The sequence below is a fragment of the Chanodichthys erythropterus genome, chromosome 3, assembly GCF_024489055.1.
Source record: "Chanodichthys erythropterus isolate Z2021 chromosome 3, ASM2448905v1, whole genome shotgun sequence".
Taxonomy (NCBI): domain Eukaryota; kingdom Metazoa; phylum Chordata; class Actinopteri; order Cypriniformes; family Xenocyprididae; genus Chanodichthys; species Chanodichthys erythropterus.
Genome location: NC_090223.1, coordinates 64,487,621 through 64,501,080, shown reverse-complemented (window position 1 = coordinate 64,501,080; position 13,460 = coordinate 64,487,621). Strand labels below are relative to the sequence as shown.

General features: G+C 38.2%; 1 pseudogene; it reads left to right on the top strand.

The window, feature by feature from the left end:
• The window catches only part of LOC137005239 (uncharacterized), a 615,607-nt pseudogene that overhangs the window by 518,727 nt on the left and 83,420 nt on the right, over window positions 1-13,460 (top strand).

The following is a 13,460-nucleotide window of genomic DNA, read 5'->3' as shown; positions in this document are numbered from 1 at the left end:
CTTGAATAAATAATATTTTCCACACCTTTTGTTGTTCTTTACAAGCGACGCATCACTTCCAAACGCTGGCGCACAGCAGCAGCATTTGGCTCAAATGCGTGGGGATGGGGTTCAGGGTCGGGGCCAACACAGCAATCGGCGCCAGGGGGTAGAGGCACGTTTTTAAGCTGTGCCACATTGTGTAGCACAGCACATGCCAGCACGATTTGGCACACCTTTTCAGGCGTGTACAATAACCTCCCTCCAGTGCAGTCGAGGCAGCGCCATCTGCCCTTAAACAGGCCGATGGTGCGCTCCACTATAGCGCGAGCTCGGCTGTGGCACATGTTGTAGTGCCTTTCCTCTGCACTATGTGGGTTGAGGAAAGGCGTAAGCAGCCACTGTTTGAGGGGATATCCACTGTCCCCTGCAAGGATAGTGAAAGGGTTAAGACATTGAAGTACATTAAAATGTGAATGTCTATAATCAAACGTACCTAGAAGCCAGCCATCACGTATAGCACCAGCCTCGAGTCTGCGTCCAACACTGCTGTGTCTTAAAATAAATGAGTCATGGGTTGACCCAGGCCACCGAGCTACTACATTAGTGAGCAACATGTCTGCATCACAAATAATTTGGACATTGATTGAATGAAAATGCTTTCGATTAATGAAAGTATTTTCATTAATGTTCGGTGCCCTTATGGCAACATGAGTGCAGTCAATAGCACCGATGACATTTGGGAAACCATACATAGCTGCAAATTGAGCTTTCTTGTTTGCCTGTTCACCCGCCGTGTATGGAAACTTTATGGAATCATGGGACGAAGCTATTATGCCTTTTAACACATCTGGCATTACCCGGCTAAGGGTCGGCTGAGATATTCCTGACCTGTCAGCCAATTCCCTCTGAAAAGTGCCAGTCGCCAGGAATCCTAGTGTTGTTAGGACTTGAAGTGGGACTGGCACGGCGTGGTTCCTCCGAGTGCTCCTCTGTAACGCCGGGCCCAAAAGCCCGCAGAGGTCCAACAGGACGGCTCGAGGAAGTCGGAACCGGCTCATAAGCCACTCGTCCTCGTTTGCCAGCAAGTCTTCTTGCTGTCTAAAGATGCGTTCACTCCGAATTCTTCCATTTGCCACATCTTCTAAGAGCGCAAGATCAGCCATTGTGCGTCATTACGCATTGTGATGGGGCATTTTATTTCCATCCATTTAATTGCATCTGACAAGCTACAGATGTCGGTAATAATCGACGTGGAAATGGGAAATTGTTCAGCGCAAATGTAATTTCTTGTTGCTTTCTGAATGGTTGAGACATACGCCATACATTGTTTTATCAAAAATAAAACAAACTAAAGGCATATGCATGAATACCATAATTCTGTAGCTTATGAAGAAATGTTTATCTATCTATCTATCTATCTCCTTAATTATCTATCTATCTGTCTATCTAATTGCAACTATATCTGCTCCGCCAGACGGACACATTGACGAGAATATCAGTTTTGTACATTATTTCGTTCTGTTAACTATATTATTTATGAGGATGAATTGCACAACATGCCAGTATTGCAGAACATATTTCACTTTTCTTTTTGCAAATATGTGTTTGTTACGTATCTGAAGTGTAACATTGTTTTGTGTAAGTGTTCTCTCTCTCTTTCTCGCTCTCCCTCTGTGCTCTGTTAATTGTATGTGAACAGGTGCAGCTGTGTGTGTGGGTGGAGTCGCGAATCGGTTGCTGGATAAAAATCTTGAGGGAAGACTGTTTGACGGGTTCCCTCTCCTGCTTCCTGTTGTAGAACCAGCGAGTGTGCGTGACGCTGCTGGACTAGCCTTTAAACTACATTCTGGTGTGAAGAATGAATTGTTAGCGGTATAGGCTGGTAACTGTTCAACTGCCTTTTCCTTGACAAACCATTTGTTAGTGGAAGGCCCTTTTTGTTTGGTTATTCTTTTTCTCCTGTTTTTTTTTCTGTTAGTAGGGAGGTAAGTCTATGTTTTTCTTTTGTTATCTTTGTTCTAGGGAAGATATTTAAAAATAGGTAGCTCTTTATCTTTTGTTTGTTATTTTGGCCGACCCACGGACTTCAAGCCACTCTTTAAACCTGTTTAAGAAATAAACAATCTTCCTCTCTGACTTAACTGATGACTTTGTGGTGTTTGTGGGAGCAGGAGACGGGACTCCGGGCGGCACATGTCAAAATGTGTCGCTCTTTGTGTTACGGCTTCGTTTGTGTTTATGGAGTTCGTAACAGTGTTCATTTGAATTTCTGTTGTAATTTTCGTTTGATTTTTTTTTTTTTGTTTCACTGCTGATCGATCAAACGGGTGTTCGTGTAGGCTGTTAATTGTAAGACTTGCTTTGTGAAGTCTTCATGTTATTTATGAGAGGCAGTATTGTCATTTTCACTTTCACGTGTTTCCCATTTCTCATTTCACCCATTTTTGTGCGTACGCCTGGGTCAGAGCTTGCGTGAAGGACCGCACATTTTCCCGTCAAGTTTGCTTTTTATAAATATCAATTATTGCGTAGAGAGTGGCGTACGCCTTCTTTTGTGCGTACGCAACGTTTATAAATGAGGCCCCAGGCCCGGGAGGTAAGATGACAGCTGTTACAATGCCCATGACGCTGCTAAGGCCTCCTTTTCGATCTGAGCATAGTTTTTCTGCCTCAGACAAGCTCCGAGAGATGAACACCACTGGTTTCCATGTTCCATCTGTCTGCTTTTGATTCAATACGCCCCCCAAACCAAAGGAAGAGGCGTCAGCAGGAACGCATGTCTCAGCTTTTGGGGAGTATGATGCCAACACACGCTGTGAACTCAGTTCTGATTTTAATTTTTGAAAAGCCTCTTTTTGTGGTGCTCCCCATCAAAGTGTCTGAACAATTATGTCATTATGGCATTAAAAGCATGCACATTTGGAGAAATATTGATGGATTCTCATTTGTTTGTCAATTTTCTATACAGAGGAGTAATATTTATTTAACCCTTAAGCGCATGTTACTTGTTTTAGTCCTTTGGGGTCAGATTGACTCAAAACTTTTACAGAGCGATTGCATAAGGAAATATAATTTTTTTAATGTTATAAACTATATATCATTTTTTTTTTATTTACTTCTCAACTATGCTATATTCTGTGTTTTTGTGGATATTTTGTATTTTTTTTTTTTTTTTTACCTATTTACTGCACAATTACTTAACTATGCCAAAAATTGGCTTATGAAAATTAGATTTTTAATAAAAAAATCACTTTATTGATGAACTTAATTAAATCTAAACTATTAACTAAAAATTAACTAAAAACTATTTGGACATTGCTCTATGTGGTAGGGATAGAATACTACCATCTGAGGTTTGTGGAAAAACCTCTTATAGGAATTATAGTTAAAGAAAGAAAGTGCAATGACCACATATGTCCAATAGAGGTCAATAGGGACTGTGTGTGTTTGTGTGTGTGTGTGTGTGTGTGTGTGTGTGTGTGTGTGTGTGAGATAGAAAGTTCGTTCGACTTTGTGTTTATAGTCAAGAACCAGACCTTTATTTACAATGTAAAATTTTTCATATTTAGGCCAGTTTTGTTGATTTTATTTGCCAATTTCTATAAATATGCCCTCTGTTGCAGCCACACATGTGGGTGTAGGTGTGTCTGTTTGTGTTTGTGTGTGTATGAGAAAGTTTGTTCCACTTTGTTTATAGTCAAGGACCAGACTTTTATTTATATGTAAAATTGTTCATATTTAGGCCAATTTTGTTTTTTGCCAATTTCTATAAAAATGCCCTTTGTTGCAGTCGCACACATGTTTGTGTGTGTGTGTGTGTGTGTATGAGATGGAAAGTTTGTTCCACTTTGTGTTTATGGTCTAGAACCAGACCTTTATGGAAATGTAGAACATTTTTTTTAGATTTATACTGGATTTATTTATTTATTTTGACAAATGAAATGAAAAAAAAAAAGTTATTTTCAATGTGGGGTCAATCTGACCCCGAAGGACTTTATACACCTATAGAACAACCAAATCAAGCCCAGATTTTTTGTGCATGCTTAGATAGATTATTTAGGAAAAGTCACAGAGTTTCATGCCCCTGAGATGAAAGGAAAACTTTTAAAAAACGAAGGAAACTGTCAGCGGGGTCAATATTCGTTGTCATCACTGTGAGCGCTGGTGTTTTCAATTCATACTTGCAGCCGGAAGGCGCTCTGTGCACATTTAGTCCACAAATTCATCTAAAGAAGAACAGGACATTCCAGGAACTGAAGGCATGTCTTCCAGAGGTCTCTAACCATGGCTTTAACAAACAGATAAACACTTTTCAAGACAATAAATACACGATTGAGACGATGAATGCATGTATTGACTGAATTTGCGTCTGAATAGCGCTCGCTCCTTGGGCGTGGCCGCATTAGCGGATAATGAACTGAATCACAGATTTCTGACATGGCTCTCTTTTCATACAGATTACATAAACACAGAATGTTTCTTTTCGATTTGACTTACACGATTTAAAAATCCTGCAAAACGCGCCTGCGTGTTTCCAGACTCCAGAGAGTTAAGAGCAGGACAGACTTTAATTTTTTCAAAGTGACTTGGCTCTATTTTTAATGCCATCCCTTCTTGAAAGGACAACAAGTCCTTAATAGGGACCACTGAAACCTCGTTGGAAGGTAGGTTCTCTTTGTTAACAACATCCTCTGGAATTTTGAACACCTGTCCACAGACAAGAGCACTTTTCAGATTTTTTACCAGATGTGGGACATCAGGCATGAAATAGAGACTCCTGTCTGGTGTTGCTGGATGTGGCACAGATGTTTTGGTATGGTCGACCCCAAAGGATTTCCACATGGCATGGTTAGGACTACCCATATTGGTGGTGACATTAATACAGATCACTTCTTTGATATCTTAAATACGAGATGATTCTGTATTACGACAACCCTACTTTGTGCTGCTCTTTATTTCAAAAGGTTTTGTGATCATTGTCTCTTCTGATCTAATTTCACTACTGCAATCAATGTGGCCTACTTATTATTAGAAAATCAAACTTTCAGTTCATATATATTATATTGTTGTAGTTATTTAGCAGCAGTGGTTGAGATATGTATATATATATATACATAAGTGTCATTAGTGTGTTTTTGTATTATTGGTGTTTTATCCACATCATGTTGTGAGAAATAACAGTATTGTCTTTCAGTAGAGCAGTTTATAGGACTTCAATAATGTGTTTCTATCAGCAACCATTCAGAATAAAGTGAGATGATCTGCTAATGATCTGAATGTCTTGTTGAATGAGTGTTGATAGTCTGAGGATCATCAATATTAACAGAGAAACTGCTGAAAACACTCTTTATTTCATGTCAATAGTTCCTGTTTTCACCTCATTTATTATGCTGATGTCTTCAGATCTGCTGTAAATTGACACTTAAAGCTCATTTCATTGCTGTCAACAGACTGAGGGGATTTGTGGACCTCTAATATGAACAATTATTTTTGTCTTTATGCTTTTAACTGTTTTTCTTACAGTTCTTTACTACTTTTCTAGATATCTGTCAATATTTTAATGGAGAAACAGAATAAAGTTCTGAATTAGCATCAGTTGCTTTACGATAGACTGATATAAATTCTTAATGCGTTTAGTTTAGGTGTGAAATACAAAAGTTAATATAGTTAATATAGCACAAAAGAAAAAAACATATTTCAGGCATATTCAGAACGAGAATCAGTTGATGACAATCAAACACTGTATTGAAGGATCGCAGTGAAGCCCAAAATACTCTTTGTCATTTTAAATCTTTATACTTTGCCACTTTCCTTCAAACCACTAGCTTTCACCTATTTGTCACCAAGAAGTTTTTAATTATTTAAAATATAATGAAATTTAGTATAATCTCTTATTCTTTTATATACATTATTAAATACAGGTCAAAATAACTGATTCCTTTTTGCATTAAATATATCTGTTACACTAAATGATGATGGGACATTAAAACATTTTGTTTTCACAAAAGTAATTTAAAACATTAAACAGACACATTTCATTTAGTGAATTTTCTATGTAAAATCACTTTTGTACATTTCATTTGATGCAGACACTACAGTTTGATGTCAGAGGGCTGTTTCATAAAACAAGATTAGAAAATAAGCCAGGCTTTACTTAGTCAGACTTATTGTCAGCGAATTCTGTTTCATAAAGCAAACTTAAATGAGTTCAAACTCAGTTACTCTGGCAACTTATGCTGGGAAACTAGCCTGGTCTGGAGCAGGCTAACTGTCAGGCTAAGCTGAGCTTCTCTAACACTGACCAATAGGAACGCAATGATATTACAGCTCACTCTCTCACATACAATTATTAACATAATATATATATATATATATATATATATATATATATATTATTTTTATTATTAAAAGGTAAGTATGATGAATCAAAACATTAAAAGAGAAGTAATTTCTTAAAAATTAAGTGTTATGTAGCCCACTGAATCATTCTCAGACTTAATACTGACAACAATGGAAGCATAAGGCAGAATACTGTCAGGAAACTTGTCCTCCAAAAGAGGACAGTGGAACAAGAGGATTACCAAATCATTGTTTTAAGTGTTAAAATATAGCAAAAGTAACACACAGAAATTAAAAGTCAATAGACCTGTGACAAGGCCCCTGAATCAGGCCTTCATTTTTAATCTTTTATTAATCTTTAAGTGAGTGTTTCAGAGCCAGCAAAAGCTATGAAAAGAGTAAAAGAGTGACAGAGTAATGGTTGTTGTCCACACTGAAACTACCCACTGTAGTCAAAGCACAATAAAGACAGCTAGCCCATATTTTTCCAAGGCCCATATTTAATCTATACTCTGGTCTCATATATATATATATATATATATATATATATATATATATATATATAGGCTATGGTGACACGTTTTGCTATTGAAATGACTGTATATAATGTGTGTGTGTGTAACTTACAGGTTTTCTTTTTGTCACATCACCAGTCAAGCTCCTCCCACAGCAGTCACATCATCAGTAAAGCTCCTCCCACTGCAGTTCATGAATAAATGCTGGAATATTCCCATCAGATGAGCACTGAAGCATCAGGAAGAGCTGAAAACTGCAAAGAACATGAGTGATCCAGAACCCTGCAGAATGAAACACACTGAAGATACTGAAGAACAAAGAGGTTGGTGTTTATTCTTCATTCATTCATGATGCTGAACAACATTCATGTTAGAAAGATTCAAGCACTTCTGCACATTTAGAGAAACAGTTAAACTATGAAATTAAACAATGTTCTTTTCTAACAGGTAAGGGAAGTTTGAGAAACTTTCATATTGATGGTCAACATCAGATCAAACTAAATATTTACATATTTTACATTTATTTCATTTGGTTCACAATTTGCAGGAGTGTTACCTGAATTTAGCCATTTTCAATACAGTTTTCAACATTGTTCAACTTTCCAGAATGGCTGACAGGGTTGTGAGTGTAACTTGAGCAAAATCTCTTCTTACAGTAACTTTGGTAACAGGGTTGATGAATGCAGTCATTCATTTGTGTAAAAACTGAGACAATGGATTGAGATTATTTTCTTTTCCTCCCATCATGCTGTTGAAAGAGCCCAGATGATGTCACTTCCTGGGTGTTTTTGAAAGCAGGAAATCATGTCAGAAGTAACAGGGTTGAGTGAATCATGTAGGACACTGATAATAACACATTTAAAGATGCAGTCAGTCTAGACTTTGAGCATGTGAACTTTCTACAGATGCTGAAACGATCATGATATGATGTCACACTCCGTGAATCTCTTTTAAAAACATAAATAAATAATAATCACTCCAAACTTATAAAATATACAATCTAGTCCACTTTACTGCAAACTTGATCTTGTGTTTCTGGTGTCTTACATTCACATGGGTATGAAAGGAAGTCAGTGGAAGGAGAAGTCTGCTGTGAACGGCCCTTAATAATTACAGTTTTAGGAAAATAAAAAAAATGGCTGTTAATATCACATTAGATAATTTGGAAACAGTCCTCTCTTATACAGATCACTCATGTTGACATGCATTTCCTGTAAAGCTGTTTAATGTATGTAATGTATTTAACATAACTAGATTTGATTACAAGTGAAAATTGTAGAATTTCTTAAAAAACGAAGACAAAAAAGAGGTTAAGTTTATTACAATAACGGTTTTTAAATTTCAGCCTATATGTAGCCGTTGAGTACTACAGCCATATATTGGCTATAGATATCTGCTGTTTTTATATCATCATACGTCACCCAAATTACCACAATTTTAGGTTTTGGCTGCCTGAACTTGCTGGAATGATTTTTTTACTTAAGTAACATAACATAAAAATAAGTTTATAAAACATAAGTTATATAAAAATATACCTCAGTCAGGTATACATTTCTTATGCTTAGATTTAAGCTTTGAGCAAATGATGTTATGTATTTATTTTTAAATTGTCTTCTAAATGTCTAATTGTGTAATTGGCATGATACATTTTTACCTGTCAAATAAAATGTTATACTTGATTTATTCTGGACTGTGCATCAAAATGATCTGAATATTTTAAAGCAGATGTCTATTACAGCAAGTCTCAATTTTATGACCTTTAACTTCATATTTCTCTCTTTAAATTATTTTGATGTACTGAAAATTTAAATGACTTTTTCTTTCATTTCAGACCTGATGGAAGTGAAGGAGGAGAGTGAAGAACTAAGTGAAGTGGAGGAGGAACATCATGACAAACCTGGAGAAAAACCTTTGAGTCACTTAAAGACTAAAAATACATTTCTAAAGAAAAGAAGATCCAAGAAATCTACAACCTGCACTCAGTGTGGAAAGAGTTTCTCAACCAAACATAGTCTTGATGTTCACATGAGAATTCACACTGGAGAGAAGCCATTCACATGTGATCAATGTGGAAAGAGCTTCACACAAAGAGGACATCTTAAGGATCACATGAGAGTTCACACTGGAGAGAAGCCGTTCACATGTGATCAGTGTGGAAAGAGTTTCACAACCAAACAAAGTCTTGATGTTCACATGAGAGTTCACACTGGAAAGAAGCCATTCACATGTGATCAATGTGGGAAGAGATTCAGTCAATCATCAAGCCTTAAAGAACACATGAGAGTTCACACTGGAGAGAGACCGTTCACATGTGATAAATGTGGCAAAACATTTAGTTGGGAATCAACCTTCAAGAAACACCTGACAGTTCATACAATGGAGAAGCCATATTCATGTTCTCTGTGTGGAAAGAGTTTTTCACTGCTGCAATATTTACATAAACATGAGAAAACACACACTGGTGTGAGAAAGTACATGTGCTTTGAGTGTGAGAAGACTTTTACTGCAGCAAACAGTTTAAAACGGCACCAGAGAATTCACAATGGAGAAAAACCTTACAAGTGTTCACACTGTGACGAGAGATTCAGTCAGTCATCAAATCTGAAAACACATGAGAGCATCCACACTGGAGAGAAACCTTACAAGTGTTCACACTGTGACAAGAGATTCAGTGATTCATCAAATCAGAAAACACACGAGAGGATCCACACTGGAGAGAAACCTTACAAGTGTTCACACTGTGACAAGAGATTCAGTGATTCATCAAATCTGAAACGGCATGAGAGGATCCACAGCAGAGAGAAGCGGCACACACACGTGTGATCAGTGTTGAAAGAGTTTCTCTTTTAAAAAAATCAGCTGAAGATACACATGAAGATCCATGCAGTGGAGAAACCACATCACCACAGTCTGAAATCATGATAATTAGTTCATCTTTGAGCTGAGAAACAGTGTCTCTTCTGTCTAAGTTGGACAGTCAGATCTCTCCACCTATAGTTGGCGCTGTTGCTCTGTGGCTGCTGTTGAATTATCCAGGTTGTGGATGAGGAGCGGCCCCTGTGATTGTGAAGCACTTAGGGTGTACGGTAATACTGTACATAGTAAAGTGCTACATAAATGCCTCATTTATTTGTAGTTAGCTGTTTATCAATATGTGTTCCGATTCAAAGTTCACATCTAGCCAAGTACAGTTCAAATCCCCGGATGTGTTCTTGATCCACCCCTTATCGAGGATGCATTAAGAGGTGACTTGTGCGGACTTGAGACAGCCAGGTATCCCAGAATGCATCTCGCACTAACCAGCAAGCGTCAATAGCAGAGGGGAAAAACTGTGTAATTCAAACATACTACAGTTATTATGTCATATGTAGTTTAAAGAGTTTTTCAGGTAAGAATATACTGGTTTAAAGCTCAAATTTGTGGTTCATTGATAAAAGTAGTGCCTATTTGGAGTTTGGGTGCTCATCTACCCCGCCGAGAGCAGCCTAACCTCGGCTAATCCTTCTGACATTTGCCACTGGTTCTGATGTTTCTGTAGTGGTTAAATGAGATATAATTAATCTTTTTTAATTCTAACAGGTGATCTTTGGTCTCATGAACCTATAATTTGTTGAACTAAAAGTGAAATCTCATAACTTTATATAGTTATGTGTTATAGTTTACTGTTGTGGCCTACTAGAGCGCTGACTTTGTATGGTTGACTGACTTGTTTGCTTTATTTTTTATTGTAGCTTATACTTTCATAATGGCTATTTGGCTATTATTGACCATTAAAACTGACATTTTACAAAGAGTCAGGGTTGTATTATATATTTGTATTGTTACAAGCTCTCCCAGTCTAGAGCTGGAAGACAGTAAACAGGGTTCAATTAAATTAGAAAGAGAAACAAAACCAAAGAACGTGGATGGTTCCCTTCAGTCCTCTGCCCCAGAAATGTGAAAGAGCCTGTCACAGACACGCCAGGCTCCAACACCCACCAATCACACACCCTGAGTACGGATCACAAACACCTGCACATCATCACCACGCCAATCAGCACTCACATAAAAGACACTCACACACTCAGTCACGTTGTCCGGTCTCGTTCGCATCAAGGAACTAAAGGTGCGTTCACGTGGCCTCATAATTCCTGTAGTTACGGGTTTCTAGCTTGTAAAAAGCGTTCACATCCTCGTAGAGCTCATAATTACAGCTTGTAAGCTGGGTGTTTTCTGAAAGCTCCCACATGTACCACGTGGCTGCTGTACCATCTGACTGCTGTAGATTCATTTAGGCGTTGATAGTGGTGCCATGGAAACGCATAATTCCCAGTCCAAGGACCAAAAGGACGTGAATAGCTCCGAATATAACGTCACGTGTTGTTATCCCAAGATTCCGGTTAATACGAGGTGACGTGAACGCAGCATTACCTCCATGACTCCCATTGCTACTTATCTGTCTCCCCTGTGCTCCAAGTCTGTGTGTGAGTGTTGTCCATCATCCTTGCATCTGATGTGCTACCGCTATTCTCCAGCATACAACCTGCAAACCACAAAGGACCGTATCACCTTTCATTATATCACCATTCACCTATACAACCACTGCCAACTTACCTGTGTTCCGGTTATCTCTGCTTGTGTCCAAATAAACAACCTTATCTGTGATCTTCTGTCTCCAACCGGTACATATTGTAACAGAGCCATTCAATGATATAAAATAAATTTATTTTAATTATGCAGGTTAAAATGGAAGCAAACAGTCTTCAGGAGAGGGGCTAGCCAAAAACACAAAAAAGAATTACTAATTGTTAGAAGAAGAACTAAATGACCTATGCAGGTAAAATAAATAAAGGCTTCCCTCCACTCCCTGGCTAACCAAAAACAGGGATAAACATTACAAAATAAAAAGTGGCACCCCCTCCCTACAGCTTCCTTTAACATAAAAATATTTAATATAAGAAAAATACAATACCTTTTAGTTACCAAAACAAAAAAAAAGAAACCACTTCCTGGTAACGATAGGCCTGCAACACTGTTTTATCACTAGAGCACACAACAAGGGTGTGCAAAGTAGACCTTCAGACCAAAAGCCAGCACATTGGTTTTACACTCAGTTACACAGAAAACACATAAGTCTGGTGCAGGAGAAAAGTGAACCTCCAACAAGCAGTGTTCACTCTGCTCTTTTATAGTGGTAGCTTTGCAGTACACTCCTATTGAGCAACAGGTGTGGCTAGTTAACTGCAAAGCAAGCAGAGTCAGGAAGAGAGACAGAGCACAAGACATTTTACATTTACTCAGTTGGCAGACGCTTTTATCCGAAGCGACTTACAAGTGAGGAATACAACAAGCGAGTCATCATTACGAGGCAAATAGACACAAAAAGTGGTCACAATACAAGTCTTAGGCAATGATCAGAGTATCATAAGCTACAATAGAGAGGGATTAGAGGAAGTGAAAGATAGGTGTAAGAAATTTTTTTTTTAAGATGAGGTTAAGTGCTTACGAAAGAGATGAGTTTTCAGCTGCCTTTTGAATATTGCCAGGGATTCTGCATTCCAGATAAAGGCAGGAAGATCGTTCCACCAGCAAGGAACAGTGAACGAGAATGTCCTGGAGAGTGATTTCTCTCTGTGATGGTACCACAAGCCTTCGCTCCTTTAATGAGCGCAGGTTTCTGGTAGGAGTGTAGACTCGTAAGAGTGAGTGGAAGTAGGAGGGTGCTGAGCCTGTGGTAGATCTGTAAGCAAGTGTCAATGCCTTGAATTTGATGTGAGCAGCAAGTGGTAGCCAGTGAAGAGAGATAAAGAGAGGCGTGACGTGGGCTCTTTTGGGCTCGCTAAAGATGAGATGTGCTGCAGCATTCTGAATCATAAAGCTCTAAATGGTTTAGCTCCCCAGTACCTAAGTGAGCTCTTAATGCATTATAGTCCTTCACGTTTATTGCGATCTCAGAATTCAGGCCAGTTGATAATACCCAGAATATCAAAATCAACTGAAGGCGGCAGATCCTTTTCCTATTTAGCACCTAAACTCTGGAACAATCTTCCTAGCATTGTTCGGGAAGCAGACACACTCTGTCAGTTTAAATCTAGACTAAAAACACATCTCTTTGCTCTTGCATACACATAACACATTATCAATACATTAACATTTTTCAAATCCGTTAAAGGATTGTTACGCCGCAATAATTAGGTCGGCCGGAACCGAGAACATTTCCTATAACACTAGATATACCTGTACATCAGAATAAGAATGGCATCTCCGCTAATATCTGTCTCTCTGCTTATCCTGAGGTTTGCCGGGTGCTGGATTCAGGCCGTATCCAGATCAGATGGAGAACCTGTGTCTGGACCTGACTACAACGTAGCCCAGGAGACAATGGGCCTACAGACCCAGTTCTGGCTGCATCTATAATTCAGATTTTTAATCCCCGTATCCGCTTACATATATTTATATATAATCTATTTTTAATCTCTATAATAAAAATGTATAATTCAGATTTTGATCTCCATATCCATTTACATGTATTATATATATCTTCCAAGGGTTTTTTTCCCTCCTAGGACTTTTTTCCCAGTGCTAGCGCGCTGGGTTTTTCTCCTAGGGGTTTTTTTCCACCCCTGGGAGTCAGCCGACATTGGC